Source organism: Equus przewalskii, chromosome 9 (assembly GCF_037783145.1).
Source record: "Equus przewalskii isolate Varuska chromosome 9, EquPr2, whole genome shotgun sequence".
Lineage (NCBI taxonomy): Eukaryota > Metazoa > Chordata > Mammalia > Perissodactyla > Equidae > Equus > Equus przewalskii.
Window position 1 is genome coordinate 52,456,821 of NC_091839.1, and position 27,002 is coordinate 52,483,822.

Here is a 27,002-nt window from a genome sequence, read left to right on the forward strand (position 1 = left end):
TTCTATGAGTTCTTGTTTTATAGCTGTAATATCTTCTCTTACATCTCTGAAGACATTAATTGTAATCTGATGACAATCTCTTCTTCCTGAAAAGACTTCATTTTCCTCCCACTTCCATTTTTCTGTGTGCTAATTTGAAATTCTATCTTTCATATTAGAGGTTTCTTTCAGATGTTTGTTAATTCTTAGCAACCTGTTAATGATTAAGAAAAGGAGACTGCAATCTGATTTGGAAGCTCTTTGTGCACAGCAGGATGGGGGAGAATATTTATCTAATTTGAGCTCTACCATAGATTAATTTAGATGCACTCTGTGTTGATGAATCCTTCAGAATGTCCCTATCTTGGGATCTTTCCTCTTGGACCTGACAGACTCCCTTGAGAAGTATCTTTTAATTTCTTGCCTGGAGATTAAGGTCCTGACTGCCAATGCTCAATTAATCATGATTAAGACAGCTTGCAATCTCTGCATTCTACATTCAGAATGACTAAGGTCAACTAATCATCTGTTTTCAGTTTAGTACTCAGGCTTCAACTAGACCTGGCGTCCTCCAGTCTAGAGTCATTCTTTTTCTCTCTTTTGAGAATAATTCCCCATTGTTTTGCTGACTTGGGAGAGAACAGGCTCCCAGGGCGAAGAAGAGGGAAAGGAATACAGGGATCCACTGTTTTCAAACGACATTCAGTAAGTCCTCCTTGTTGTATTTTCCCACTTCTGCCTCTAGTTATTAATGTATGCTGTTCAGCTGGTTCCTGGGCCTTTGAGGAATCTGAGATACAATTTGATTGGCTCCCAGCTTTTCAACTGCTCACTTGGGAGTCTATTTTTTTCAGTCTGCTTAGTTAAATATCATTTGTTCATATGATTTTCTCCTTCCAAAAGTTTGTTGAAATGTTCACCTCTCTTGCTCTCCTTATTCTTGGAGCTTTATATATTTTAAAAAATCTCTAATGTAATTTTTATGGTGAGTAGGGAGCAAAATTTGATGCATGCCTTAAATCTTTCAGTCTTACCTGAAACAAGAACCCTTTCTTTAAAGAAAATATGATGCAGAAATCCAGTATAGGAAGCAAATAAAAGCTAGAACTCCTCCAGTTCAAATACAGTGGAGACAGAATAGACCTTGCAAAGAATATAATATGCCAATGCTTCTTCTTACCAAATAATTGTTCTAACTCTATATGTAAAGGGCATACTTTCGTAATAAAAATGAATTTCACAAAATGGAGCCCAAGAATATTTCCAAGACAAGGAAGATTTCTATTTTAGTATCTGTCAAATAATGCTAAATTTGGAAGTCCATGTAATTTGTACCCTAAGGGCTTGGGTCTAATTCAAAACATTCCAATTTCTATTTTATAAAGCTCAAGAAACATGTGTTATAATGTAGATAAGGAACACTTTCTTAGTGAACCATGCTGAACTGTAAGAGTTTAAGAATCGTTTTTAATATATTTCCTTACCTTGTACTTTGCTTTCACATTTAGCAGTGTAATTTAAAAAATATTTTAAACAAATATATCCCTGCCTCTTTACAAAAGAGAATTGCTGTTTTCCTATGTTTCAACTAGAGATTTCTATGATCTCTAGTTATAATTCCAAAAAATAACACCCTCAATTCTCAATATACTTAATCTTAAGGTTAATCTGTAGAGTTTAATATTTAATACAACACATTAATGCTATGAAAAATCTAAAATCATAAATTCCCCTCACCTTGGTCAAAATTCGTAAGTTTTATGAAAGGGAAAATGAAAAATGAAAAATATAGTATACATATACTCCTTCTATAATATTTTGTAGTATTTTTTAACATTTATCTTACATCTCAACACCTAACTAAGGATTTCCTAGCTCCAGCCCCTGTATCTACATTCCCACCAGGAGGAAGGACAAAAGGAAAAAAAAAAGGTCTTGTTCTTTCCCTGTAAGGATATGTACCACAGGGTGCCAGCCCAGTGGTGTAGTGGTTAAGTTCACGCACTCTGCTTCAGCAGCCCAGGGTTCACAGGTTTGTATCCTGGGCGCAGACCTACACACTGCTTATCAAACCATGCTGTGGTGGTGTCCCACATACAAAATAGAGGAAGACTGGCAGGGGTGTTAGCTCAGGGCCAATCTTCCTCGAGCAAAAAGAAGAAGATTGGCTACAGATGTTAGCTCAGCATCAATCTTCCCCCACAAAAAAAAAGGATATGTACCACAAGTTGCACATTACACTGGTCAAAACTTAGTTACGTGCCCACACTTAGCTGTAAGGTAGGGTAGGAAATATAGACTTTAATTCAGGCAGCCATGTACTAGCTAGAAGTCAGGAGTTCTATTACTAACGAAAATGTATAAACAGATGTGGGGAGACAAATGCAGTCTCTGCCATCCTGGTATGTTCTGATCTCTCACCCCAGCCCACTCAATCCTACCTTGTTCTGTAAACCCCCTATTTTGCTCATTTACCACCATGTGCCATCTACCACTACCATTCTCTCTTTTATCAGATTCTCTCATATTTTATTGTTTTCCTTTATTTCCTATAACTCTTTCCCTAATGGAAACCTGGATTTTCACTTATGACACTATTTGAGGAAGTAGTTGGCAATGTCTTTGCTCAGCAGAATACCTTTCATTTGGTTATAGTTAAAGACCTACCTCATATCAACCATTGAATCCAAAGATATTCTTTATCATTTTTTAAAAACCTGCACAGTTTGATTAAAATTGGCCTGTTATTCTGTGCCCTGCCATCATTCATTAATTAAGGATTCACCCACTTGTTTCTATTAAAAAAAAAACAGTGAATCTACATTATAAACCAGGCTTTGTGTTAGATACTGGGTATGCAAGGAAGATCAAAAAGAGATATGGTGCTTGCTGTGAGAGAGGCTAGAAGAGGAGGCTGCCCTTAAGCAAATGTGCTAAATACATAAATACAAACTGAAGGCAAAGGAATGTGTAATAAGAATTCATTTCAAATATAGGTCAGAGCCAGACCCTAGCAATCAATGCAAGTGACCTTAATGACTTGATCTTGTCCAAAGAGCAATAGGAAAGCATTTAAATCGCTTAGAGAGAAGCAAGATTGTTGGATAAGATCTGCATTTTGTGAGGAACTCTCAGGCTTCAATTGGGAGCATGGTTTAAATAGCTACCAGAGTGGATATGGGGAGATTAGTGAAGAGGCCATATCAGTAAGCAGTCTGGGTAAGATATTGTGTTAGTTTGGATTAAACTCAACTGGTAGCAGTGAAGATGAACAGAAAGAGACGGATTCCAAATATATTTAGTAGGCAAGAATTGTTCACATAATTTCATGGTAAATTCAATAAGAAATATAAAGATTACTAACAATTATTTTGCTGTAACTGGAGATAACTGCTTTGTGTGAATTATCTCCTCCAATTCTCTGAGTAACTCTCTGAGACTGGGGCTAATATTATACCATTTTATAGACAAAGAAAGTACTGAGAGGAGAAATTAAATAAATTTTTAAAAAGACTTACAGGCGTCAAACTCAAGTAGAATGACTCCAATGTTCTTTGCCGCTATGCTTGGACATAGTAACAAACAACAATGACAACTCAATGGCTTATCAAAATGAAGATTTATTTCTTATTTGTGAAAATTCTGTTGTGTTTTTTTTTTTAACATCTCTCTAAGGCTATGTCCTTCCTGTGGTAATCCATACACCAGATTGTGTCAATCTTTCAGTACCCTTACGACGCCTTCTCCCAAATCACCTTTAGGGCCCTTTGGCAGGACCTAGTCACATGGTCCTGACCTACTTTAACGGGCTCACAAGTGCTGTAGGCAGTCGTAGTCTGGAAAGTGAGGAAAACTGGTTTTGTGAGAACTAGTAAGAACTACGCTATGCAAATCTGTACTAGATTTCTGGCTGTCCCAACTGATGTTATTATCCACTCAAATAGGACATAGAAGAAACTGGAAGACAGTTTTTTGAGCAAGAGGATGCATTTAGTTTTGTTTTTGACACAACTAGAGATATCCCTGAAATATCCAAGTGGAAATTTCTTGGAAACAATTGATTACATGTGTCGGTTAGAGTCTGGAGTACATATATTCATGTTAAAGTCAGCGTCATAGAGATATTAATTGAAGCAGTGAATGTAGAAACGATGGCTTCAGTAAAGTGTACCAAGTGAGGAGAGATGAGGGTCTAAGACAAAGCCTTGACTACGTTTAACCTTTAATTGTTGGGTAAGGAGGGTAATTTTGTAAGGAGATAGTGAATGTGTGGCCAGAGAAATAGGACCATGATGTATCAAAACTTTACAATTTTTCTGTTACCCAGAGATGAGTCCATACAGCCTTGTCTTGAGTTAATATCTTAGCCCTTAATGTCCTACAGATAAGAAATGAGGATACCCTTAAATTCCTTGCTGCAGAAACGTGATTAAGTTATAGCAACCTTGATGACCAGAAGGAAAGTAATGATATTTACATTATAAATCTGAAGAGTACCTGGGAGAAGCATCCGCTGGCAACTTGGGCCATTGCTGACATTGGAAGTCAGGCTGACATCAGTGTTTTATATTCCTGGGACACTGCCAGCATGTTGTACTGAATTTGATTGGATGCTTCACTTCTAGAACCTTGACTAACTGAATCCAGGCAGAGAGGGTTCTTATCTTAATCTTCCGACCATTGCTCTGAGTAACACAGGTTCATACATGATTTGGACCTTGCCATCCTATACCATAAGGAAGTTCACTCAGTGAGTCTAATGGGATTGATACTGGCCTAGGAAGTCCTGACCATTTGTGTTCACATTTCCTGTGAGCATCCGTGGATGTCATGCCTGATCTCTCTATATAGAGAGATTGATAAGAGTTTGAAAAGGAAATGCAGGCCCCTGGCGAAAAGGAGTTCCAGGGTGCATGGACCACTCCAAAGCCTACATTTTCTACTTCTCAAGCAAGATTGCACCCTAGTTTAAAGGTGAATAGATATACCATGTGACTTTTTGACAGTTCCCTACTGAAAGCTGGAGTACTCAGCTTGTGAGAGAACACTGGTGTGCAGCTCCCATTGCTTAGTCCATTGGCTAGGTAGACACAGCCATAGAATATTCTTAAGACTTCTCAGACAAGCTCTAAAAAAGACTATGAAATAAGGCTGATAGAAAAATAATGGTTTTTTAGAAGGAGAACAACAACAATAAATGAGATCTACAATAGTGATCCAATAACTATACTGACCCTCCTTTGCTCCAAGGCCATTTTAGTAACCCACATGTCTAGCCACATCACTGCCTTCAGTGACACAGGGAATATGCCCTCACCTCCAGTTATCAGGCTCTGAAATTATAGTCTCTGAACAAAAGCTCCTGTTTTCTCTTTTCCTACTTCCTCGTTTGGACCTCTTTTACTCCCGTTTTCATCTTTGTGTCCTCAGCATTCTCAAGCTTTCAGTCGTTTCGTTATATCCCTCTTCTTGTCTGCTTTCCTCCAGACAACACACAATGCAAACGAGAATTTCCAGAGAGCCAGAGGGATAGAGAGAGAGAACAAGTATGATGCTGTGGGATGTCTTCTGAAACTTCATTTCTTAACTTAAAATTATGTTCCCAAGATGTGTTCATGTTTTTCCTGATAGCTTTTGTTTGTTTTTCTTTTCACTGCTGTGTAATATTTATTGACTGCACCTACTTTAATTTATTTATTTGTTCTCCAGTCAGTGGGTATTAGAATTTTTTTTTCAAGTTATACATTGTGCTAGTGTATATTTTTTTGTATATGTCTTCTGGTACTTATGTGTTAACAAGTTTCTTGGACATACATACTCTGAGCCATGTGGGATGTCAATGTTCTACTCTACGGCACTGCCAGAGCCGCTGAAGTGATCAGCACCTTAATGAGCAATATGTAAGAGAAACTGGTAATCCATCCCCACTCTAACTCTTGGTCTTAATCAAATAGTTTTTTTTTAAATTTTTGCTTATCAAATGTGTCGAATGCCATTCTGGTCTTGATTTGTATTTCCTTGTTGACTAGTGCCGTTGATTTCCTATGTATATTGGCTACATGTGTTTCACATTCTTTGAAATGTCTTCTCAGGTCATTTATCAAGGTTTCTATTGAATTATTTTTCTTAATGATTTCTAGGCGTCTACTATTGATATTATCTAACCTGTTATTTGATTTTATTTGCTGCAAGCATCTCCTCCCCATGTGTTACCTATGTGTTTTTTACTTTCTTTAAAGTTTATTTGATGAACAGAGGTTGCTAATCTTAATGTTGCTGGATTTATCTTTCTATTGTTAGTACTTTTGTTACCCTGTTTAAGAAATGCATCCTTTAATGATGACAGAATGATATTCATCTATATGGTTTTCTAAAAATTTTAAAGTTTTACTTTATAATTTTAGTTTAATTCAAATGTGTGCATTCCTTCCCACCCCCCCATCTGTGTAACCATTTTTTCTCCTCACTTAATTTGTTGAACAGCATCTCCTTCTCTCAGTGATCTGCTATGCTACATCTGGAACATATCAAGATTTCACATATGCATGAGTCTGTTTCTGGGTTTATAGTTAATCCTTTCTTATTCTTTGTCTTCAGAAGTATCTCGTATATCAGCTAAATTTCAGAATCAACCTTTCAAGTTATTCACACACATACACGCAAAGCTGTTGGAATTTTAATCAGAATGAAATCAAATACTTGTATTAGTTTGGAAAGAATTTTTCTATTTATTTGATATTATCTTCTTACCCATAAACGCTAGTCTTCTTTAATGTCCTTTACAATTTTTTGCCTATAGTTCCCACACATATTTGTTTCATTTATTCTTAGGTAATTTATAGTCTTTGCAGCTGTTGTAAATGGTGTCTTTTTTTAAAATGCTGTTTTTATACTGTTTGTCGCTTGTATACAGGAATGCATATATATGCATAAATATATATATATCTATCTTATATATCCAGTCACCTTGCTAAACTCTCCTTTTTTCCTACATATTTGTCTCAAGATTATTTTGGATTTTCTATGTAAGCAGTACCTGATATGCAAATAATGAATGTCTTATTTCCTCTTTCAATCTTTTGTGTTTAAGTTTCTTCTTGTCTTATGGAGCTGTCTGTGACCTCTAACACAATGTTGAAGGTAGACATCCTTCTCTTTTCCTGACTTTAAAGGCAATGTTTCCAACTTATTTAGCATTACTCATTTTGCCTCAGTCTTTTGTGATTGCTGCTTAAATCATTATCTTTGCCCCGATTTTCCCCTTTCTCTCAGCGCTTGTCTAGATCTCCATTTGTGTTTCAAAGACTGTGCAGACCCTCAAGTTACAAAGATATACACGAACTGTAGTCTATCCCCAGGGAGACACTTTATGAAGATGGCACAGAAATGAACAAGTAAATGCCCTTAAATATTTTGAATTCTTTGTATATACCTGTATAGTGGCCAGACTCTCATTATCTTTCACTATCCAATGCAAGCACTTTCTATTTAGTTTTCCTGGTTCCAATATTTCGCTTTTTAATCCACTCCTCACACTCCCAATAGAATTGTTTACAAAATAGAATCTGATAAATCATTTGTTTGCTGCAAAGAGAAAAATAGTCTTTGATTCTTTTTTCTATTCCCCAAAACATAAATAGTAGCTTTTGACACGACATTTAGAGACATTTTGAACTCGAAACAAGCTCATTCCAAATTGTCTTTTCAGTTCCATTTCCCTTACTGCACCTGTGTACTCTATGTTTCAAACACGCCAAAGAACTGATTAATAATTTTGCCATGAATTTTCTCATTTTCCACACTTGCTATACCAGAAAGGTTCTTATCCCCTTCTCTCCCTATGTGAATTTTCTGCCCATTTTTCATGGTCTAGCCCGCATGTAGAAATGTACCTAAGGTCTCTTTACGAAGTCTTCCAGGACTTAGCATAGTGTCTTTCACATGGTAGGTGCACAATTATTGGTGATACATAATTCCTCTTTTGGAAATAATTTTAATTTATACTTTATAGCCTGAAAAAAAGTAAAGGAATTAGTTTTAAAGTTAGTTAAATTTCAGTAGGGGAAATATGAAAATAGAATTTAAAGAAAAACGTTCTTGTGATCGCAGTGGCAACAGACACAGAACTGATAGACATCATTCATTTATGCCAGTTCAAGTGCATAATGATATGTTTTAAGGATTTACCTCTACATTGCCATGCTTGTGGTTTTGTTAATTTATTATTCAATCCGTGCTGAAGTAAATCCTATTTGTCACATGTGTCAGTAATATTTTTGTTAAGGCTAGTTGAAAGTCTATAGATCATGATTTATGATTGACTTTCTTCTAAGGAAAATAATTTGAAGCATGTTAATTCCATGACTGTTTCCTAAACACCTCTTGTGAGCCAGATATATCGTTAGCTAAGAATGCGATGGTTAGCAAGCAGACTGGGTTTTTCCGGGAGAGGTTCCAGCATAATGGGTAGGCAAACATTGCACAAATAATCACACAGATAAATATATTGTTACATATTAAACCAGTTACCCGCCATAGTGAGTACAGAGCATAAGAGAGGATGCAGTTTACATTCATAAATAAAGGGAGCCTCTGAGTAAATGAAATTTTAGGCTAAATTGTGAACATCAGAAGAAGAGAGGGATAATGAAAGATCTAGGGAAGAACCACTCAAGGAATAGCAGTGTGAAAACACAGAGGCGGGGAAGATAGACGATAGGTGTAGCTAAAGCACAGTGAGCAAGGACAAGAATGACCTGAGAGTAAGATTGGCATTTACCTGCAGACTGACTCATTAGAGGCCTTGATGCTGGTGTAAAGAATCTGTATTTTTAGTACAGTCAGAAGCAGTAAAAGTTTTTACTTAGGCAAGTTATGTGATCAAATCTGCTTTTCAAAGACAATTTTTGCAGTTGTATTTCTAGATGAGCATCCAAGTAACCCTTGGGGGCCTTCATGAGCCCCTTTACACAAAGGATCGCTTTTATGTCACTTTACACAAAATGTTGAAAATGCATGGATCTGCATACACAAGAACTTATTTTGCTGATTTTCCAAGTAAAAAAAGAAAAAACATTCATATGTCTACTAGAAGAAAAAGTCCTTCTTGATTATTCAATAAGCAGCTAGGAGGCAATGTCCCATTCTCCTTCACATAGTTTATTTTTTTGTCTACAGAACAAGTTTAAAGCTTAGACTTTCAGTAAATATTTGTTGGAAAAAAAAATGATCAGTACCATCTCAGGAAAATAACAAGCCGCTAATTAATAGTTAAAGTTCCATTGGCAAAGAATGACTGGAGGACGGTGGAGAAGACTGTGCTGTGATCTGGTGATACTGAAGCGTTAGGAGAGTCAAGTTAAAAAATCAAGGAATTACAGTAAATAGTATCAAGAAAATACAATATGAAAAATTTTGTTAATATTACTAAGCTAGTAACAGGATCAGATAGAAAGATGGAACAAAGCATAGGCTGCCAGTATAAGTGAAGCTTTTATTTAGCTTTTAATATTAAACTTTAGACTGAAGGAGGAAATGAAGAAATCATCTAGAGATGCTGCCCTTCTTCCAGTCTTTCTCAACGTTCTCTTTCTCCATGGGCATTTTATACAACTTCAATGCTTAAATTACTAACTAGATTTCAGTGACTCCCACATTTATATTGAGCCTAGAATACTTCTCTGATTGCAGACACCTCTGTGTAACCCACTGGGCATCTACAGATTCCCCCAAATCTCCTCTCTCTGTATTCCATATCCTGTTCAAACTCACTGCTAAGCACTCTCCTAGATGCCGAAGAACCTAAATCAAATCTTTACAGTAAATAGATTGAAATCTTTGTGAAAAGTGCTCTTACAGGCATGCATAGGATTTTATGACATTGTGGAGAAGGCACCTAATCAGACAGGAGGCCAGGAAACATCAGGAGATGTACAGACACTGCCTGATGGAACTTATAAATAAGTAGGCAAAGTATGGGGTTTGGGGTGGGGAGCATTACTAGTAGAGGGATAAGTCTAAAGACAGAAAAGAGGAACAAGAGCACACCTCATTCGGAAAACTGTGAAAGCTTAAATAGGATCCAAATGTTACATTCGAGGTTGTGGGCATATATGGGGGAGGAAAGAAAGATCCTAAAAGAATGCTGTTCTGAGGAATTTCTACTTACCCATTAGGGAATAGACAGTCATTAAAATATCAATGTGAGTGCTTTGATTATATCCATATTTTAGGGAAAAAAAATCACCTCAGCGGCAGGGTGAGCATTGGTCTGAGGGAGAACTATATTGGAGTCTGAAAAAAGAAAAAGAAACAAGTGGCTGTTTTTTAATCCCTGTAGGAAAAGCAAAGCAAAGCAAAGCAAAACCAAAATATAACAAAAAATTAAATTAATAGGAATGGAGATGAAGATGAAGAAATTTGAACAAGTTTGAGAGAAATTAAGGAGTTAGAGTCGTAAGATATAATCGCTTGTGGAGAGAAGACGAGGGAGAATGAACTATGACCCCTAGGTTCCTGGCTTGGGCAACAGCATGGAGGATGATGCTGTTGGATACATGGAGGATACAACAGGGTGGGAGAAAATAGGATGCAACAGATTTGCGAGATTGTCTTTCACTCCTGGTTCTCCATCACCTCTATACTATTATTGTTAAATTGTATTAACTTCTCCTCTTGAGTATTTTTTTCATTCATCCAGCAATTATTTAGTAGTGTATAAGTATATTTGACATAATACATTATCTGAGTTAGTCCCTAACCTCAAAGTGCTTGCAGTCAACTGTCCTCCCGAGCATTTTTAAATTTATCTTCTTTCCATTACCTCTACTACTGCCTTATTTCACACGTGGTACATTAACTTATTTCCTTGCCCCTGCTCTTACCTTCTTTTAAATGACCCTTAAAGTTTCTGGCAGAAATAAAACTGTTTCCATTATAACACTAATGACATAATGTATTGGCATTGTTTCCTTGCATGCATCTCTCCACTTTTGGGTCATGTGGTTCTTGTAGGAATAATCTGTATCTCCATTTTCTTTATATTTCTACCTCCTACCATAGTGCTCAACAAATGTTTATTACACTCGATGTCTTTTGAATGAGTGAATGAATGACTGAATCCATTGATAACTAGCACAAATATACTCTTACATCTGTTGAAGCTTGAGAGAGAGACGCCAATGTGGAAAGATGACTCTGTGTTTCCACAAGACTTTGATGTTTTCATCACAGTCCAAGATCTAGTCACAAGTTTTGAAAGTCTAGACTTCTATTTCATCTGTATTAAGAGTTGTTGGTCTCCATAGAACTGTCTTTTGGGGAGCTGTACCTTTAAACTGGTGTGACATATGTATTCAGATGCAAGTTGCTATATTATTTGCAAATGCTTGAGGCTGTCACTTTGGAGCAGCATAGTCCAACAGAACTCTCTGTGATGGTCAAAATGCACAGGACCTACAGTGTATAATAAAATAGCCACCAGCCACTCATGGTTGTTGAGCATTGAAATGCGCAACTGATAGCAGAAAATTTAATTTTGTTCAGTTTTAATCATTTAAAATTTATGTGTAAATAGCAATAGGTGGCTAGTGGTTACTTCATTGCACAGTGCAACTCTAGAATAAGGAAGGAAATTTTTCTCCCGAGTTGTTTATTTATTGAGTCTTGATTGGCTCTAGTATATACAGTCATGTGCCGCATAACGACATTGTGGTCAAGGATGGACCACATATATAACAGTGGTCTCATAAGATTAGGACCATATAGCTAAGTGTGTAGTAGGCTATACCATTTATAAGTACACTCTATGAGGTTCACACAATGGTGAAACTGCCTAACAACGTGTTTCTCAGAACATATCCTTGTGGTTAAGTGATGCATGACTGTAATGTTACTTTAGTTTGAATTTAGGTTTTGCGTTTGAATCTGGTTTGCCTGGCTTTGACTGCCAACCTGCCTTCTTTTGTTCGAACTCATAAAGCTCTCTTGATCACTTTCACCGCTTCTCACAATCTCAGTTGCAGAGAACCTCTGGTATTGAACGTTGCCTGGTCTGAGGCTCTGGATCTGGCTCTCAATTCCAGCATCCTACCTCTAGCAGCCATGTCTTTTCTAGATGTGCATTCTGATTGTGCCAATTAGCATTATCTCCAAATCACAATATACTTATGTTTTAACCTGAATGAAAAATTATAAGTGGAACTGAAATATACTATAAGTGTATGTTGGTTTGTCAAGTACAGTCTACCCTTTAAGAAAACCTATATGGGAAGCCAGTTATTTTCGGAAGCCATATAAGACTTGCTGGTGATATGAAATTTAGACTATAGGTAGTGAGTTTTGTGGCTTTTAGCAGCTCAGAGCATCAAGTTATCTTTTTCCTGAAACTTTATCAGTGATCCCCGCTCTGTGCACCTGCCTGAGAAGGGAAAGAGTTCTCCTTCTAGTGGACTGCACGTCATCCCTGGGGAGAGTGCTGGAGGCACTTGGATTATCACTTACACTGGGATTTTCCTTTTTCTATGCTTCAGGTTAACTAAACTCCTTCCTCTTACACTTTCTTTCTCCTATAAGGAAAAACAATTTTCACATCTTTTAAATTACAATCTCAGTCTTGTTTCCCTGTCGAGAGTTGTCTTTATTCAAATGTTCCAGGTTCTTAAGGTTTTCAATGGCTTTGCCGTGTTTACATACACAAGATTTCTCAATTGTTTTGACTTAATTGACTGATCAAATCAAGGAGCAGTCATTAGATTTGGTTCACCTGATCTGTCAAGTAATCTTAGAGGATTTAACAAATAATTTAAAAGTAGTACAGGTAGAAAACTAAACCTGATTTGTGAAGAAACTTTCTTAAACCTCTTCATACTTGCCATTCTCATTTTTAGATGCCAGATCAGATGCAATAATGTGACCAATACTTTGAGTTCTATCAAGATTGTCTAAATTCTCTATGAACCATTAATCTACATTTGAATATAGTTGACATCAATCTGGTTGGTAATTGGTGAAGAATATTATTATTATGCATCTCAAAAATAAGTGACCTTGCAGTAGATTATAAGGAAAAAAAGGAGGTTTTGTACTTAGTAAACACAGTAATAGTAAGGTTCTATCCCTAAAAATCCATTGCAATGAATTCCTAAAATTCAACAATTCTGAGTAAATGACAAATTATGAAAATAAAATTAATATCATATTCGAACGTCTATGTATTGGAACTGGGTTTGGGCAGTGATTTATCTGCAAACACATACAGATGAATCATGAAGCACACATGAAGGAACACGTAAACCCCACAGATCGTATGACAACTACATAAATCATTTCAAATTCTGCATTTCTAAAGATCGCAATAACTGAAATTCATCCCCTGTGATACTAAAACATTTTATTTGGTGAGCATGAGAAAATTCTCCTGATATTTGGTTAGAGAGCAAATAGAAAATAAGCTTGAGCTGCAAAATATTAGCAGTTGAATATGGCTGGGATTGAAAATAATTTTAAGACTTGGCTCAAAAAGAAACATTGTTTAAACCCATTGGCATGCCTTATATTTTTTAAGCACTCCAAATTATTCCAATACAAGTGATCCAAGAACTTCACTTTGACATGCAATGCATTTTGGTCTGTACATGAAATCATTTCTTTACTATCCTTTGAGAGGTAATACAATGCAGTACAAGAACAGGCTTCAGATTTTAGTAATCATGAGTTTGAATCCAACTTAGTTGTATGAATTTGAGCAAGTTATTTAATCTCAGCTTTCTCATCTGCAATTTATAAAGCTAGGTGGATCAAAAGTATTTATATGTTACTTAGCACAATGTTCTCAGATCTTTTTGAGGGGGATAAGGTGATAGTTTTGTCTTTATCATCCAGCTTTTTCTTCTTTAAGAGAAAAATTCAAAGCATATTATCTCAAAGGAATATTATAAAAAAATCAGATCAATAAAATACTTTGAACCTTAACTTTTAAAATAACTCTTTATAGCATGATGACTATCTATAACCATGATCAAACTGGCGTCAGGGAAAGAAAATTTACAATTAGATCAGAAAAATTTGTGCATAAACTATCCTCTATAGCAGCTGATAAAAAAATATTCATGGGGACACTTTGTACATGGCAGTACTCTCAGGTGTTAATCAATGAAAAATGGAGAGCCATTACTCTGAAATGAATTCTATGTAACTATTTATTAAAATTCAAATCTTGGTTTTTCTGAATAATACTCCAGTAGTTAGGCTGCTTCATAGGAAAATGCAATAATAATAGTTCTACATTAATTTCATGATATGGTATTATTATTTTTCCATAAATTTTTTAATGTTTTTAACCATAAAAGCTTGTATATTTGCTATAGGGCTGAATTCAGAAAAGAGTTTAGTCTATCTTGATTTCTGTGATTTAATATAATTTCAAACTGTTTTAATTGCATAATATTTGTGATTGTTGTGTTGCATTTTAATTTCCTTTTACAGAAATGGGTAAATGACCCAAAAGCAGTTTAATGCAATATAAAGATGGTGATAAATATAGTCATCAAATATTACAATGTAGAGCAACATCATAATTGTAAATAAAATAAAAAGGAAAAATATAGAATGAAAATCTGTATGTGCTGGTAAAAATGAATCTCCAAGTAGAAGACTTTGCTCAGGCAGTTAGAACGTAAAGTACAGAGAGTACTGATGAATATTTGAGAATTAGATTTTGTGGGATTAGCAATGTCCAAGTTCTTATTACTAGTGTATTCAACATTACAAAAATATTTTTGGTAAAGTGTAATAAAGCCATCAAATATTTTACCTTAATTTTCGGGTATGATAAAGCAAGATAGCAGGCAAACCAAACGATATATTTTTTATGACAAAAATCAAAATAGTTCTCTTTTTAAAACATGGATTATGATTAAGTTTTCCTTGAGAGGCAGAGGGGCCACTATAATTAAAGAGGCATTATTTACACTTACAGAAAAAAATTAAAAAGACATGAACATATTTACACAGTACTAAGACATTAATGAAATCAGCTGCCTAATCAATGACAAATTTATCAGAAAATAAAGCAGAATGAGCTATTGATAAAATTCTAATATTAAATATTATGATTGTCATATATCAGCAAAATTATATGTGCAAAGCAATAGTCATCTTGTTCACATGCCACAAAATATTTTGCTGATAATTGGTCTAACTCACTTATATGCTCATTAAAAATTAATTAACATATTTTCTATTGTATATAATGGAAAAAATGCTTTATGGCTTTTGCTTTATTTAATGTTGAAAATTTATACAATAAGAGACTAGATTTTCTTATTAAAGATGATTTCGTAAACCATATTGTACATATGCAAAGGTGCCAAGGAATCAGTTATCATGAGACATTAATAAGAAAGTGTATTACTCTGTGGAAAAAAGTTGTTTCTGAATATCAGCAAAGAAATCAGTTGATGGTCAAAAATACTGTCCTTATTCTGATTCTAGAAGATAAACTTTAGATTTCACTTGAGTGGAGATATGCTTCTATCACTCAGTAATTTGGTACACTCTTATGATACAACTGTGACTTGAAACTACTCATGGCTACTAGAGCTCAGGAATTTTCAAGGGATGCATATGATAATACCAATATGGCAGCTCTTCCATTTAAAAACAGAGATTATTGAAATATATTAAAAGTAAATCTCAAGGATATCCTTGTTATAAGTGACCCACCATAAATATGAAGGCAAGTTAAAAGCAAAATATAAAAATTAATTACATAGTGTATATAATGTATATATACCAATGTGTATATATATGTATGTATACACACATATATAAAATACAAAAATCTTGATAAGACTATGCTATTATATAAGAAAGTAGAATTCAAAACAGGAAAACTACTAATGAAAAAGAGGGATGTTTCATAATGATAAAAGGATGAATACATTAAGAAGGTATAATAATATTAAATGTGTATGCACTCAATAACAGAGCAAAATATTCTTAGAACTAAGAGGAGAAATAAATCTAATTCACAATCACAGTTAAAAATAAAGTTAAAAAATCATAGCCAATCATAGTTAAAATCTTTATTTTAATGCCCCCCTCTGGTAATTGATAGAACAAATAGACAAGTTAGTAAAGACATAGAAAATTTGAACGCTATCAATCCATTTGACCTAACTGACTTAGAGAACACTACATCCAAGAGTGGCAAAGTTCACATTCTTTTAAATGTGTATACAGAACACTCACTAAAACAGATCATATGCTGGATGTTAAAAAATGTTTCAATCAAATGAAAAGATTTGTAAATGTCTGATCACAAGGGCATTAAATTAGAAATGAAAAAGATCAGTAAAAATAACAAAATATATAGAAAATCTGCAAATAATGTGAAATTAAGTAACACATAAATAACCCATAAGTTAAAGAGGAAACCCCTTAAAAATTAGAATATATTTTATACTCAAAGAAAAATGAAAACAAAACATCAAAGTGTGTGGAATAAAGCTAAATAAGTCTTTGTATGGAAGATTATACCCTTAATGCTTATATTAAAAAAGAAAAACATTAAAACCAATGATCTAAGCATTCACGTTAAGAGGCCAGAGAAAAAGAGCAAATGAAATACAAAATAAATAAAATATACAAAAGATAACATTGAAATCAATGGCATGGAAAACAAACCATTATTAGGAAAATATGCCATACCTGGAAGGACCCACAACTAAAGATGCACGACTAGGTGCTGGAGAGCTTTGGGGAGAAAAAGGGAAAATAAAATTTAAAAAATAGCAGCAGTCATGCATTTAAAAAAATTAATTAAATCTTAACAAGAAAACCGAAAGAGAATACAAATTACCAATATAATGATTGGAACCTAACACTGTAATTTTCATAGAATAAGGATAATGCAGAATGTTATGAACAATTTCATTTCAAAATTGGAGGAAATAACATTACTTAATTTTAAGATGTAATATAGAGCTATAGTAATCAAGAAAATGTGGTATTGGCTTGAGGATAAACGAATGGATTAATTAAACAAAATCGAGAGTCCTGAAGTAGATGTACAATTGATTTTTGACCAATTTGCAGAGTTAATTTGATGAGTGGAAATAATTTCTTTTTAAGAAACAGTATTGAAATCAATAGAATGCCATGTAAAAAATAGATCAGCCCTTAATTCATTTCATACACAACAATTAATTGCAGATTGATCACAGATCTAAGCATTAAATCTAAAACTATGATGATTCTAAGAAATTACATCAGATTATATTTGAGTACTCACAGAGAATATATATAATACTAATTAAATAAAAAATATATAGATTAATAGAACTTTATAAAAATTAAAAATTTCTGCTCATTAAAGACACTACTGAAGAATGGGAAGGACAGCTACATGTTATGAGAAAATATGCACAATGCTTGTATCCAATCCAAGTTCCTGTGTGTAGAATATATAAAGGACTTCAAAAATCAATCATAAAAAGTAGCTAAATAAAAAATAAGTAAAGGTGTGGAATACATACTTCACAAATGAAAATATAGGAACGACTAATAAAGAGAAGGTTTCTCCAGAAATTACAAATTTACTATATCATACTCACAAGAATGGCTACAATTAAAAAAATTAAAATTAAAATCCTGACAAAACCAAATATTAGTATGATGTTGGAGCAACTGACATTCAAATTTCTTGGTAGGACTGTAAGAGAATGTTCCTACTTTCGTAAAGCTTTTGGCAAATTCTTAAACACTTAAATATACATCTACCCTATGATCCAGTAAGTCCACACATTAGCATAAGAGAAATAAAACACGTGTTCCAATAAATATTTGGATAAGAATGTTTGTAGCATCTTTATTTGGAATAGTCCAAAACTAGAAAGAACTCAAATATCTATCAATAGGAGAATGGATAAACAAGGTGTTGTATACTCATACAATGAAATATTACAAAGCAATGGAAAGAAAAACTACCAACATGCAAAAACATAGTTGAAACTCAAAAGCAAAATAAACAAAAGAAACCAGACACAAAATAATACATACTATGTGCTTCTCTGTTTATTTAAAAATTGATAGCAACCAAAAATAATTTATAGTTTGTGAAGATGAAGAGCAACAGATACTCTCATTCACTGTTGGTGGGAATACAAAATGGTGGGGTCATTGTGGAAGAGAGCTCAGCAGTTTCTTACAAAGATAAACATAGTCTTACCATATGATCCAGCAGTCGTGCTTCCAGGTATTTACTGATTTCAAAACTTATGTCCACATAAAAATTGAACACAAATATTTACAGCAGCTTTATTTATAAGCATCAAAAACTAGAAGTCACCAAGACGTCCTTCAATAGGAATGTATAAACAACCTGTGATATATTCATACAATGGAATACTTCTCAGTAATAAAAAAAGGGAGGCACTATGCCACATAGGAACATAAATGCATCTTAAATGCATACTGCTGTGTGAAAGCAGCCAGTTTTAAAGGCTACATATTTTATGATATGTATATTTGTATGGAACTTTGGAAAAGGCAAAAATTTTGAGATGGTAATTAGATCAGTGCTGATGACTTGGGATTGGGGGGGTTTGACTGGGTGAAGCCTAGGGGATTCAGCTGGTGGTGAAACTAACTGTATGAGAAAAAGTGTATGTATCAAGACTATGCATTCGTCAAAACCCATAGAACTTTACAGTACAAAGAGTGAATATTAATGTATGCATATTTAAAAATAAATTATTTCATAGATTATGGATCCCAGGATGGGATATAGACTGTAACAAAATAATCTAACTCCATTATAAATGCATGACATAACCTCACTGGGGTTTGGGGAAAATGTGCTCATTTACTTAACTTTGGAAATGAGTAGATTCTGTCAGGTTAAGGCAAAAGGAATTGTACACAAACACTGTATTCTAGTTGGTAAAGTTGTGAATTTTACCTTTCATTGGCAGTACCACTGTAGTACTAGTTAGCAATTCTGAAACCACTATATATGTACACTAGATCTGAATAAATAAGTAAGTGTATGTTGGATGGTGTGAGTCAGGTTGATTGTTGTTGGAGTGGAGGCTACAGAGAAGCAAAGGGCTAGGATGATCTAGGAAGCAATGCATTAGAATTGGAGATATCAGTAGCAACTCATGTTTAGCTTAATATATAAAGAGAAGGATCAATAAAGACATATTTATGGATACGTATATTTACATGGGTTAGTATACATACATATATTTTGATAATCTATCAGCTGAGACACTTAGAAAATATGGCACTACAATAATAATGAGCACATTATTGGAGACCTAGAGATCAGATATTGGTTTTAATTTCATTATCCAATAAAATGAACCAGAGATTCTTGAAAATATGGCTGATTCTAGAGCTGGATCAGGAGATATACAAAATAAACCTGGAGCATCTTGGAGTGCCAGAAAGTAAGTAAAACAAGGACAAAAATAAAACCCAAACAATAACAACACAAAAAGCAATGATCGAACTATGTCAAAAGGACACAAGAGCAAATTAAAAGAGCTCTCAATGGCAAAGCTGGAATAAATTGAACAACAAAGTAAATAAAATAGCATTGGATGATAACACAAAGTATAAAATAAATATCCATGAGTCTATACTGATATAAATATATCATTAAATAAGTAAAATGATTATGGAGAATAGACAAAATCCCACACAGAATAATTCCAAATAATTTATGTAGCTATTTCCTTTTCACAGAGGTGATTAACTAGAAAGAGTCACAGAGAAACTTTCTGCTTTAATATAAATGTTCTGTATCTTGATTTAGGTTACAGTTAGACAGGTACGTACATTTGTCTAAGTTCATTAAATTCTATATCTAGATACATATATTGCACTTTTGCTTCTGGAAAAATTGAAGTAATAGGGACCAGATTTTTTCCTCCAACCATAAAAAAAGACAAAATATATGAAATGATGGCACTCAAGACCTTGAAAAGGAGGTAACAAATGACAGCGAAACCTGACTGATGGGAAATAGAGAAAGTGAATCATATTATTCCACTAGTTTATAGCCTAGAGAAAGTTTATAGCTTGTGGTCCAGGGAATGGCAATTGAGCAGACCCCAGCAGTCTCCCTGAATTGAGGAGATGGAGCTGAGAGTCTGGACATGACCAGTTGGCTAGAGTTCACAGGACAGAGTCCTGGAAAGGAGAAAACTTCACAGAAAGAAACCTAGAGATGTACAAAGGGAACTCTTAAAGTATCCAACTGAGTACTGATGAACAGATGTGTATGAGGTAACTAACCAGGGGTAGAGAAAAAATCAACCAAAAGAATTAGAAGAAATTATGTATAAAATTCACACAGGGCAGAGAATAATATCTGCTTCCAAGAGCTGAAGCAGAAAATCATAATTCAGGTGCTTGGTTAGAGCTGTATTCAACAATTATGACCTGTGAGCCATATTTGACTTGTGTTCTATTTTGATAGGGACTTTGAGCTAAATTGATTATGTATACTAAAGAGATGTAAAAAAAAACCCAAACTACTCACACACGCACAAATAAAGAAAAATATGTGATAGACTATGTGTAGTTCACAAAACATAAAACATTTACTGTTTTATATAAATACTATTTTATGTAAATTTATTTACAGAAAAGTGTTTACTGGTCCATTGATTAGAGTACTGATGAAAGTATTGTTCAGTAGTGGTGGGAAATTAATCCCAGACCAATGCAGCTCTGTTTCCTCCTAAAAAACAGCTTAAAAGCAAGACCCAAAACATAAAATTTTCAAATAGCTTAACTATGTCTCAGGACAAATCTCAAAGATATTTACAGGAATACAAAATATATGACATCTAAAAAGATAAATTTCACAATGTCTACTATCCAATGAAAAATTAGTGGGGATATAAGGAAGCAGCTAAATGCAACCCAAGTGGAAAGAAAAATCACTCCATAAAACTGACACATAAGTGACATGCACAATGAAAATATTATAAAGGACATTTTGAACAATTTTTTATGGCTGTATATCTTATTTTAAAGAAGCTAGAAGAAAGGCAGATGATCTTAAGATATTCAAGAACTAAAATCTACAATGTCAGGGGCCGGCCCCTTGGCTGAGTGGTTAAGTTTGCACACTACGCTTTGGCGGCCAGGAATTTTGTGGGTTCAGATCCCAGGCACGGACATGGCACTGCTTATTAGGCCACCCTGAGGCAGTGTCCCACACAGCACAACTAGAAGCACTCACAGCTAGAAGATACAACTATGTACTGGGGGGCTTTGGGGAGAAGAAGAAGGGGGAAAAAAACTACAATGTCTGAGATGAAAAATAAAATATTCTGGGTGGAATGATGGTGGATTAGACATTTCAAGAGAAAAGGTTAGTGTACTTGAAATATAGCCGTATAAAGTTTCCAAAATAAAATGCAGAGAGGAAAGAAATTTTTCAAAAAAGGACTGAGCAACAATGATCTGAGAGACAACTTTAACCTGCCAGTCAGATGTGTGAGTGGTCCATGAAGAGAGGACCAAAATTATTTCAAAATATAAAGGCTGAAAATTACCCAAATTGAGTGAAAACTATTGTTCAAGTAATTCAAAGAACTGCAAGAGCAAGAAATATGAAGAGAAATACCTCAATGTATATTATAATCAAATCTTTTAAAACCAGTTATAGAGAGAAAATCTTAAAAATAGTAAGAGAAAAAGGATAACAAAGAAAGAAACAAAAATAAGAACGACAGCTGACTTCTCTTCAGAAACAATAGTAGATAGAAAACAGCTGAGTGACATCCTTAAAGTAATGAAGAAAATAATTGTCAACTGAGAATTTTTTGCCCAGTGAAATATCTTTCAAAAACAAAAGTGGAATGATGTCTTTTTCACATAAAAGGAGATATTTATTACAAGAAATTTTAAATAGGGCCCTTTAAAAGAAAGAAAATGTTAGTAGAAGGAGGAATTGTTCTACAAAGGAGAATAAGGACTACTGGAAATATTAATTACCTGAAAAAGTATAAAGACTTGTCACTAATATTTACATCTTTAAATGATAAGTGAATAAAGTAAAAATAATAAAAATGTATTTCAGAGTATATAACATATGTAGGAGTAACATATGTAGAAGTAAAATGCATGACATGAATAATGCAAAGCCCTGGGGAGGAGAAATGGAAATAAACTACTCTAATATTGTTATACCATATGTGAAGTAGTATAATATTCACTTGGAGATAGAGTATGATAAGTTAGAAGTGTATAAAATAAATTAAATACAATCACATAACACAACTGAGTTACAGCTCATAAAGAAAAAATGAATTGAAATAAATTAATAAAAAAATGATCAATTAATCCAAAAGAATTAGAAAAGGAGAAAAAAATAATAAACATTTGCAACAACTGGAAAACAAATGGCAAGATAGGAGATATACATCCAAAAATATTTTTAATCACATTAAATGTAACTGGTCTATATCCTCCAATTAATAGGAAAAGATTGTCAGGTTAATAAGAAAGCAAGACCAAAATATATGCTGCTTACAAGAAACTCATTTTATATTGAAAGACCATAATAGATTAACTGTAAAAGGATAGAAAAAGATATACCATACTAATACTCATTCAAAGAAATCTCCAAAGGCTATATTAACATCAGAAAGAGTAGATTTCATAGCAAAGAATAATACTAGGGTAAAGAAGTTTATTTCATAATAATAAAGAAATCAATTCATCTAGATGATGTAACAGTCCTAAACATTAACGCATCTAGTAACAAAGCTTCAAAATACTTTAAGCAAATTCTTATAGAACTGCAAAGATAAATAGACAAATCCCCAATTATAGTCAGAAATTGCAACATTGCTATCTCAATAATGGACGGCAAATCAGTAAGGACATAGAAAACTTAAACAACACCATCAATCAACTTCAGCTGATTAACATTTATAAAACACAGCTGGGGCTGGCCTTGTGGCATAGTGGTTAAGTTTGCACACTCCACTTCAGTGGCTCAGGGTTTGCAGATGCAGATCTTGTGTGTGGACCTACATGCCACTCATCAAGCCATGCTGTGGCAGCGTCCTGCATATAAAATAGAGGAAGATTTGCACAGATGTTAGCTCAGGGGCAATCTTCCTCACCAAAACAAAAACCAACCAACCAAACAAACAAACAAAAGAACACTTCAGCCAGCAATAGCAGAACACATTATTTTTGAGCATACACGGAGCATTTACCAAGATGAACCATATCCTGGGCCATAAAGCCAGTATCATTAAATCAAAATGTGTTTAAGTAAAACACTATATGTTCTCTGGCCAAAATGGAACTGAATTAGAAACAATAATGAAATTTTCTTTAAAATATTAAAACACTTTGCAAAAATTCCATACTTCTAAAAAACTTATGAGTCCAAGAAATCAAAAGATAAATTTAACGTATTTTGTACTGAATGATAATCAAAACACAATATATCAACATTGTGGGATGCAGTTAAAGCAGAACATGGAAGAAAATTTATAACACAAAATGCCTTTTGAGAAAAAACTACATCTCAAACCAATGATCACAGTCTCCAACTTCAGAAACAAGAAAAGGAAAAGCAAACAAAATTTAAAGTAGAAGAAAGAAAATAATAAATATGAGTGGAAATCAATGAAATGGAAAACAGAAAAACAAGAGAGAAAATAAGTGAAAAAAAACTTGTTCCAACATCCATTCCTGGTCAAAAATCTCATCACACTCTGAATAGAAGGAAACTTATTTAACCTGATAAAGCTTGTCTATGAAAAACTTACAGTTAATGTCATATTTAATGGTGAAAGACTGAAGGTTTTCCGCCTAAGATCAGGAACAGCACCAGGATGTCTGCTCTCCCCACTTGCACACTACATTGTTCTGGAGGTGATGGATATGTTCACTATTTTGTTTCTGCTTATGTTTCACAAGTGTTTACATATGTCAAAACTTGTCAAATTGTACACTTCCAACCTGTGCAGTTTATTGTATGTCAATTATACCTCAAGAAAGCTGTCAAAAATCTCTGTATTATACTGCATCTAAATTATATCACAATAAAAATATTATTGGAAAAAGAATAACAGGAGTGATACCTATCTCAGGAAATTTGATTTTCACTTAATGCCTTATACAAAGAGGGAAAGAAATGACATATGTCCTGGAAGAGAGGAGACTATCACCCCTGATTCTAGGTCTAAAAATTTCCATAAGCATTTACTATTGACTGAATGTTTGTGTCCCCCCCAAAATTCATATGTTAAAATTTAATCTCCCATGTGATGGACGTCATTTGGACGTGCGGCCTTTGGGAGGTGATTAGGTCATGTGGGTGGAGCCTTCATAAATGGGGATAGTGCCGTTCCCTTATATAAGAATTCCCTTGCCCCTTCCATCGTGTGAGATTATGATTATGGTGAGACGATGGCCCTCACCAGACACTTAATCTGCCAGCTCCTTGATCTTGGACTTCTCTGCTTTCAGAACTGTGAGAAATAAACTTCTGTTGTTCGTAAGGCACCCAGTCTATGGTACTCTATTCTAGCAGCCAGAAGGGACTAAGACCCCAGAGAACCAGAATCGTCTTTCTAAATGCCAGTTTGAACATTCCAGCACGCCTTAAAACTTTTCATGGACTACCACATGACAAACTGCTTAAAAACGACATTTAGGGGCTGGCCCTGTGGCCGAGTGGTTGGTTTTGTGCGCTCTTCTGCAGGCGGCCCAGTGTTTAGGCTGTTCGAATCCTGGGTGTGGACAGGCACTATGGCATTGCTCATCAAGCCACGCTGGGGCAGCGTCCACATGCCACAACTGGAAGGACCCACAACTAAGAATATACAACTATGTACCCGGGAGCTTTGGGGAGAAAAAGGAAAAAAATAAAATCTTAAAAAAATAAAACAACAAAACAACGACGTATAGATCCATTCATTGCCTCTATTTAACTCTGTCTTTATCTCTCAGTAGCATCTAAATTCTGTCTTCTGAACGACCCCATTCTTTCCCTCTCCCCATGGCAATCTGAGCTCCCTACTGTCTGAACACACTTCAGAATGTGCTACACAATCTCTTGCTTCATTTTCTTTAAAATGCTTTTCCTCTTCCTGGACAATTCTTCCTCATTGTTCGTGTTTCGTTTTTCACACTTCCCCCAGAGATCCTTGCTGGGCCCTTTAGACTAAATTGGGTTTCTTTGCTGTTTGCTATGTGGAATGAATAGTGAGATTTATACTCATGAAAGATAATTTTGTACCAAGTGCATTAGATAGATTTGAAGGGGAAGATAACTAAAATATTGCAAAAATCCAAATAAGAAATAGTGGCCAAAGGAAGAGTTATTTTAATTTCTATCCTTGCTCATTTGATTATGGGCTAGAAATTATGCATAAGATTTAATGGCATTTTGTATTTCTCCAAAAGGATTGCATCTTCCTAGCTCAGATAACTCAAATGAGTTTGAGCATGACTAAATCCCAGAATTTGATAACTCCAAAGTTATCACTTTCACTTCCATTAATAACAGAGTTTAATGCTTAGAATCTGTCTGGAGCTATATTTCGACATCCTTGAGTTTGAGCTCACGCAGCATTCTTTTACTGCCCATCACATTCATATTCATTTCAAAGAACTGGATGTAAGAAATCAGGAATACAGAGCAAGGAGAGTTGTAGCAACTGAAATGATTAGATTTCAACTTTATTTTAGAGCAAATAAAAGTGACATTAAAAGAACATAGATTAGAAAAATATTCATTCATTTAGAGGGGTGTAATGAAGAAATAAAGGTAGAGTGAGGTAAAATAACATCCTGGGCTATGTAGATATCAACAAAAGACATCTGTGTATTTTTCACTTAGATTAAAATAGATGTAGCCTTTATAGAATATTAAAGAATGCAAACATTTGAAAAAGAGAGAGCAATTTTCTCACACATTTGTCTGCATGAAAATTACTTAGGAAATTTATGGAACTGTAAATTTCTGACCTATCACTTCGGAATTTAGGTCAACTTGTATTATGTGAGTCAGGGGTCTGCATTAAAAAGAAAATACCTCTGCTGATTTTTATGTAGGTGATCCAGTCACAATTTTATAAACATCAAGATCAAGGAACTCAATCTTTCAAACTTCTGTGTCCCACAAGCAAATCCTATTAATGTTTTAACATATATTTTAGCATATGGTTTTCCAGGGCTTTTTTTGCCTCCATATATTTAGTTATTTTGTTCTAAACCTTGATATATAATGGAACATTCAAATATGTGTTGAGAGAAGGATTGAGTTGTTTTTTCTATTTAAGAGCATTTAAGAGCAGAATTTGTGATAGCTGATAGCCTGGGTATAATTTTGGCTTCACTGTGGTCTCACTTTAATAGCGTTATTTAACCATCCCGTGTCAGATTTTCTTCACCAGTATAATAATAAATAAAACATTATTTACTTTTTATAATAATTAAATCATACAATATACATAAAGTACTTGACACAATGAATGGAGTTAACTCACAGTATACAAACTATGATTATTGTCTTTAGTAAAGAGTTGCTGATTTTTTTTTTTTAAGATTTTATTTTTTCCTTTTTCTCCCCAAAGGCCCCCGGTACATAGTTGTATATTCTTCGTTGTGGGTTCTTCTAGTTGTGGCATGTGGGACGCTGCCTCAGCGTGGTCTGATGAGCAGTGCCATGTCCGCACCAAGGATTCGAACTAACAAAACACTGGGCCGCCTGCAGCGGAGCGCGCGAACTTAACCACTCGGCCACGGGGCCAGCCCCAAGAGTTGCTGATTTTTTATACGAGGACAAAATGCATTCTTTAAATGATAGATTTCAAGCTACTTAATTAAAAAAATTATAAATTAAATACCAATATGTTAGCATTACTCTTTGCATGTAAGGCATTATTTGCAGTCAATGTCCAGCTTCCAATTGTATGAGAAAAATCATAGTATTTTGTTTTTAAAGTAATGATGCTTGCTTTAGAATCATCACC